General features: G+C 49.2%; 1 protein-coding gene across 49 annotated transcripts in view; it reads right to left on the bottom strand.

Moving 5' to 3' along the window:
• The window catches only part of shot (dystonin-like protein short stop), a 422,952-nt gene that overhangs the window by 98,887 nt on the left and 316,565 nt on the right, over positions 1-7,500 (bottom strand). The gene's annotated exons all lie outside the window — the stretch shown is intronic.

Below are 7,500 nucleotides of genomic sequence, written 5' to 3'. Positions count from 1 at the left end.
GAGGGAGAGGGAGAGGGAGAGGGAGAGGGAGGAGGGAGGTGGGGGAGAGGGAGGAAGGGGGTGGGAGAGAGGGAGGAGAGGGAGAGGGAGGAGGGGGGAGGAGAGGAGAGGAGAGGGAGAGCGTAAGAGAGAGGAAGGGAGAAAGAGGAGGGGGAGGAAGAGGTAAGAAGAGAGAGAGAGAGAAAGAGAAGGAGGAGAAGATCGAGCTCGTAGAGAGAGAGAGAGAGAGAGAGAGAGAGAAAGAGGGAGAGAGAGAATGAGAGAGATCAACATCGTCGGCGCAACCCGCAAAGCTGCAGAACACTCCCCTCGGCCCCGCCGCGGCGGCCGGAACACGGTAATTTAGTGTCGAACGAGCCGCCATCCCGTCAGGAGCAAACAAAGACGGCCGAGGATGATGTCAGGCGGAGAATACGCTCGCCTCCTCACTCATCCACCGTGTTTCCTGCAGGATCCCTCTCCTAGCCTCCTTAATGGTCCTTGTCAGCATCATTCTACTAATCCTTCCCTTCCTTATCCCTTACCGGCGTCTGTGTTGGTTCCTTGGTTCGTCGGCATCAATAGTTATTGCATTTTTCTCTCTTTTCCGTTACCTCTATTATTTTCTCCCTCTCATTCCCTCTCTTACTTTCTTCCTCACTTATTCCCTCTCTCACACTTTTCCTCCTCCACCTCCTCCCCATAATCCTTTCCTTCTTTCAATTCATCCCCTTCTTCCATCCTCCCCACCATTTATCTTCATCTATCTCTCTATATATCTCCATCTCGTCCTCCACCCACGAACTCAGTCCATTATCCGCCTCTCCACCTGCTTCCCTCCGAGTTCCCACAATGATGCAGCCACCCTGCATGACACGCCCAATCCTCTTTCCTTCTCCATTAACAATTAACAACCTTCCTCATGTCAGGATGAAAAAAAGACAGATACAAATACACAGCCGAAAAATAAACAAATACTAACACCCCCAAAAAAATCACAACTCAATCTCTCTCCGAACACTTTTCTCTCCTGTACATCCTTTAAACATTTCTCTCTCTCTCTCTCCTCTCGCTCGTCTCCTTCTCTCTCTCTTCCTTCTTCTCTCTCCTCCTCCTCTCTCTTCTCACTCTCCTCCTTCGCTCTCTCTCTCTTTTCTCCTCTCCTCCCTCTTCTCTCTCTCTCTCTCATCTCCTCGCTCTCCTCTGCTCTCCTCGCTCTCGCTCTCATCTCTCGCTCTCTCCTCGCTCTCTCTCTCGCTCTCTCTCTCGCTCTCTCTCTCGCTCTCTCTCTCGCTCTCTCTCTCGCTCTCTCTCCCTCTCGCCCCCGCCCCCCTCTCTCCCTCTCCCCGCTCCTATTCCCCCCTCCTCCTCCTCCTCCTCCTCCTCCTCCTCCTCCTCCTCCTCCTCCTCCTCCTCCTCCTCCTCCTCCTCCTCCTCCTCCTCCTCCTCCTCCTCCGTGACTCATTCCGCGCTCAGATTTCCCACTGACGATGCCGATGTCACATGTCTATGTCGAAGTTTATTATTCCACAGTCTCTAATTATATCTTTGTTTTCAGCTATCTGTCTCTTCCCTTTCGTTTTTTATCGTTTGTATATACTAGAAGGTTTACTTAACAGATCACTCCCAAGATTTATCCCCATCCCCATCCACCCCTCCAAAAAAATAGAGTGAATATCAATGAAATGCAAACATCACTCTTCTTAATAACGTAAATATGAAGAATTACGACAAGAACCGGAGAGGAATAGAGAGAAGAAGAACAAAAGACTAAAAAAGGTGTGTGAAGGTGAGCTACCTCCCTTGCATGACAGTCGCATGGGAAGGTCAGGGACAATATCGCAGCCAATATTGACATGATGAACCATGATTCAGAGAAATCACGGAGGAAGGAGTAAGGGAGGGGGGAAAAGGAGAATGAGAGGCAGGGAGAGGGAGGTAAGAAGAAAGGAAGGGGGGAAAGGAGAATGAGAGGGAATGAGGAGAGGAGGAAGGGGGAGAGGGGGAAGGGGAGGAGGGGAGAGCATGCGTTGTAAAGAGGGAGAGAAGGGAGGAAGCAAAGAGGCAAGAGATGGGAGAAGGAGATGGGGAAGAGGAGATGCGTGTAACAGCAATAGGAGGCGAGTGCAAAGAGGAAAAAATTAAGAGGGAAGACATGAGACATGAGACAAGAGACAAGAGGAGAAGAGAGAAACAAAGAATAAAGAATTATAAGAAATCAGGAAGGGAGAGAAAGGGAGAGGGGGAGAGGGAAAGAGGGAAGGGAGGAGAGGAGGAGGGAAAAAGAGAGAGGAAGTGGGGGGAGGAAGGGAGAGAGGGAGAGGGAAAGAGAGAGGAAGGGGAGGAGGAAGGGAGAGAAAGAGGGGGAGGCAGGTGGTAGTGTGACATCACCAGCCGACACTTGGTCGTGGACTCGCATACCAACAGCCAGCGCTGCCAACACAGCACGCCTCCCACCTGACACAAAGGTACCAACGCCATTTGCAGAAAGGGAAAGGACTGAAGCCGCAGGAAGGGAGGGAAGGGGAAAAGGAGGAGGGCGAGGTCGTGGACAGGATGATGGAGGAGCAGAAGCGGTGAGGAGGAGGAGAAAAAGGAGGAAGAGGGGGAGGACAAAGAGGGAGTAAAGTGGGGGAGTGAAAGAGAGAGAGAAATAGAGAGAGAGCATGAGAGAAGGAGATAGAGCGAGAGAGGAGAGAGAGAGAGGGAGGGACGCGGGAGGGTAGGTGGAGGAGAGAGGAGGGAGGGAGGGAGGGAGGGAGGGAGGGAGGGAGGGAGGGAGGGAGGGAGGGAGGGAGGGAGGGAGGGTGGGAGCGGGAGGGGAGGGCGGAGAGAGAGAGAGAGAGAGAGAGAGAGAGAGAGAGAGAGAGAGAGAGAGAGAGAGAGAGAGAGAGAGAGAGAGAGAGAGAAAGGGGGGTGGGGAGACGAACCACAAACACTTTTCACTCAAAGTGACCACCCTCTTCGGAATACATTGGTTTCCTAACCGCGTTCACATGTTGCCATGACTGACGTCACGACTAACAACCCAAACTCGTTAAACCGAAACCAGCATACGCAGAACATAATAAAAGAGCACGCACGGCAACCCGATTCAGTCTCCAGCGCACGAAAACAAGCAACAATGCAATTGCAGAGAACGGACAATTAGCGTCGGACAATCAGCGCAGCTTGTCGAGCCACTTTCCAGGGAGCTTCACGCCGGTGGACACAGAACTTGAAAGTAAGCTCTGTTGCGAGCCAAGTTCTCCTTCTACCTTTCCTTTTTTACGCACTGCTTTCTTCTAATTCTCCCTTCCACCGCGAACAAAAAAAATTGAAACAATATAAGACATCCAGGAATAATGAAAACCAAGAAGAATAGTCCGGGTAGCAGTTTCCAAGACGCGACATCGACACTCGAAATCAAATACGTCACAGCGAGTTTACACCGAGCAAAGCCTCCGGTTCTTTTTCGTTTTTTGTACTCTTTTTTTCCCTAGTCATATTTCGTTGCTTCTTTCAATATCTCTTTTTTTTTGTTAAGCTTTCACGAGAAGAGAGATTTAAAAAAAAGGTCTATAATTTCGGATAATGCGGTTCGTGGGATTGTGATCGAATTACCTGAGAGATAAATGGAGGACGAACAGCAATCATGCACAAAATTAGAGGTAATGAGAAATGAGGATAAGGGGGAGGGGGGTCGGAGTGCTGGTAGGGCGGTGAGAGGAGAAGTGGAGGGGAGGCAAAGGGAGGAAAAGAGAGGGAAGGAGAGAAAGGAAAGGAGAGGGGTGGAGAGAAAATGAGAGAGAGAAACAGAGCAAGGGAGAGAGAAAAAGAGCAAGAGAGAGAGACACAGAGCAAGAGAGAGAGAGAGAGAGAGAGAGAGAGAGAGAGAGAGAGAGAGAGAGAGAGAGAGAGAGAGAGAGAGAGAAAGAGAGAGAAAGAAAAAGAGAAAGAGAAAGAGAGAGAATGAATTAATAAATGTTCTACAGGGGGAAAACGGACGACAGAAGCATCCCCACAAAATGCCATCATCAAATTTTCTAACAGCGAGAGAAAGAGAGACCCCCCCCCACCAAAGAAAAAAAAATCAAATTGATCACGTTCTCTCTGGAAACGAAAGTGTTCCTCGACCGCGCGTGCCGATTCTGCCACTGGCGCCGCTGCCGCTACCGCCCGACCGCCATTCTCTCTCCCCGGAAATCGGAACTCTTTTTTGAATATCATTTTCTTCGTCCTATTTACATACTCTTCTTCCCCTCCCCCCTCCAAAATCTCGCGACATAGTCTGTTGGAATCCGCGCGAATCTGTGAACATTTGCTTCCGGATTCCAATAACATTTCGTACCAGGAAGTTTAGGAGAGAACAGAGGAAGGGGGAAGTAGGAAAGAGGAAAGAGGAAAAAGGAGGAGATGGAGGAGGAAGGGGAAAGAGGAAGGGGGAAAGAGGAAGGGGGAAAAGGGGGAGGGGAAAGAGGAAGGGGGAAAAGGGGGAGGGGGTTGGGGGAAGGAGATGGGGGAGGGGGTTGAGGGAAGGAGATGGGGTAAGGAGATGGAGGAGGAAGAAAGAGGAAGGAGGGGGTGGAAGGTGGAGGAAGGAGGAAGGAGGAAGGAGGAAGAAGGAGGAAGGAGGAAGGAGGAGGTGGAAGGAGGAGGAAGGAGGAACGAGGAGGAGGGAGGAGGAGGGAGGAGGAGGAACGGGTAGGTAAGAAGGAGGGAGGAGGAGGAACGGGTAGGTAAGAAGGAGGGAGGAGGAGGAGGCGGCGGCAAGGAGCATGCATGATGACTAGACATGAGGAAGAAAATAGATCTGTGTTTCTGAGGCTCTCGCTGGATGGATGAATGGACTGGTGGTTTGTTGGTTGGGTGTGTGGGCGGGGGTAAATGGATGGATAGATTAATGATGGATGGATGGAAGTATTAATCAATGGGTGACCGGATGAACGTGAAACATAAATAGGATGATCCAGTGAACAGACAGATGGATGGCAGGACGGAAATATTCCCCATCTAAAGTACCAAGTTGACGGAACCCAATGCCACTGGACGAGAAAGAAGCCAACCAAGACTCCTTGCCCTTGTTCCCCCGTTCATACCGGGTGGAAACAACCAATTTCCTCCCAACCGGATGTTTACCGAAACCAGTTCGAGCAGCTATTCGGGTCAGCGGGGGGGGGGGCACCGACTTACAGCATACCAAATAAAAAACTATATATATATATGGATACAAAAACCCCGATGGCCGTAGAGTTCTCACGATTACAGCGGTACCGTCGGAAAATCCTTCTACGGGTGCTAAACCTTCCCATCGGAAGAATACTGAACGCAGCGAGACCCAGCGAGACCTTTGAATCGCACACTGAGACCCAGCGAGACCTTTGAATCGCGCGTTGAGATCCAGAGAGACCTTTGCATCGCACGTTGAGATCCAGAGAGACCTTTGAATCGCGCGTTGAGATCCAGAGAGACCTTTGCATCGCGCACTGAGACCCAGATAGACTTTTGAATCGCGCATTGAGACCCAGTGGGGCATTCGAAACGCTCATTGATACCCAATGAGACCTTTAAAACGCTAATCATGTTCACATAAGAGCAATTACAACAATAATAAACGTAATAGACCAATACGCGAGTCTAAACCCCGTAAAACATCAGGTGAACTAGATATGGCCTGCAGGCGTCATGCAGCCTGCAGTTCTAAGTGGTTTGGGGGATATGGGGAGAGGGGGAAGGAGAGGGGGAGGGAGGATGGGGAGGATGTAGAGGGAGGTAGGATGGGGTGGGGGCGAAGTGGAGGAAGGGGAGGGGGGAGGAGTAAGGGGGAGGGAGGAGGGAAGAGGGAGGAGGGAGAGTGGGGGAAACCTGGAGCAAAGCGTGGAGGCGGTTCGCTGACCCCACCACCGTTATTTCCGCCGTGACCACCTTCACGCCAAGCTCTCCTCCGTGCCTATCGCAACCCCTCCGCCCATCTCTGCCTTGGTCGATATGTTTTTTGGCGTATCCTAATGTACGCAAATATATATATAAATACAAGTGATCAACTATCTCGAGAAAGTTAAATCATCGGAGGACCTAAACATTCATGTTATCCACGTGACCGGAAATAAGGAACAGCGTTGAATAGTGACAACTGAAAACAACAACAATAACACTTTCACTGTCCACATACGTACATAAATATAAACACATGTAAATAAACGCACACGCAACTCTTCCGAATCTAACTGAACCTAACTCCTCCCACACAAAAAGATAAACAGGTGGAAGAGACAGATAATTGTCGCGTCTTACGAAATTGACGGAACAAACCGTTTCAACGTCACGCACCGGCCCCGTCGACGTAAAAACAGTCTTACGTCACGTAGCCACATGCATGCAAATCCTCTCTTACTACCTGTGGTGGGGAGAACCTTAGCTGTAAACACGAAGTCCGTGTCAGCAAACAATATGTTACCGGTTGACAAAAAACAAATAATAATAATAATAATAATAATAAAAATCAATAGTAATTATCAGTCATTATTGCCGTTTAATTATTATCATTATTATTATTATCATTATAATTATTATTATTACAACAACAATGATATGAGGATAGTGTTATGATGATGATGATGATATATATATAATACGATATACGATATATGATGCTGCGGATATTAAAAAAACGAAAGACGACGCAAGTATAAAAAATACAGTCCCTGATGACGTCACTGGAGCTTGCCATGACGACCTTGAAGGTCAGGCGCGTATTAATCCGGTCACGACCACGGATGCCCCCGTTCATCTGGAGCCGAAGACCTACACCGACAACAACGACAGCGGGTGTGATCAGACGGTGACCTGTTTCATCTTCTGCGGTTCATCTCGTCTGCGATTTCTCTCTCTCTCTCTCTCTCTCTCTCTCTCTCTCTCTCTCTCTCTCTCTCTCTCTCTCTCTCTCTCTCTCTCTCTCCGCTCCCCCTCTCAACCTCGCCCCTACTCCCCCTCCCCACTCAACCCCTCCCACTTTCCAACGTCTCCGCGCATGCTCTTTGACACAGGCTCCATTAGGTTTAATTGCATTCGCCGATGCCAAATTGTGCTTTTATCATCATCACTCCCCACAAATAGGTGAACTTGAGGGAATGTCTCGGTTTTAAAATCTCAACATATAGCATGTCAAATCTAAGTGATCTTACACAAGCTTAGACGTTCATTCAGAAGCAGAGTTGATTTCGAAGTATCACTAACAAGATCCCCCGCGTAAAAATAAACTGAAATCGAACTAGTCAGCCGAAAAAATGCTGTACTCTGAACCTCTTGAAGAGCCGAAGCAAGACGTGTATAATTACAGAAGCCACAAAGAGAGACGAGGAGATCGAAAATAGCGAGACAGGGATGCATATCTGGCGGAAGAAGCCAAATAAAGAATGATATTTACGTATGCGTTTCGCCCAAGCCTTTCATCATCATTGCCTATGCCAATAGCATAATTCCTATTCATCTCTCTCCCTCTCTCCCTCGCTTCCCCGTGCCATCTCCACCCCTAAAGCCACG

The sequence above is a fragment of the Penaeus japonicus genome, unplaced genomic scaffold (genome assembly GCF_977035675.1).
Source record: "Penaeus japonicus unplaced genomic scaffold, GWHDUDI00000001_assembly GWHDUDI00000019, whole genome shotgun sequence".
NCBI classification, from domain to species: domain Eukaryota; kingdom Metazoa; phylum Arthropoda; class Malacostraca; order Decapoda; family Penaeidae; genus Penaeus; species Penaeus japonicus.
This window is presented reverse-complemented; position numbering and strand designations above follow the sequence as displayed.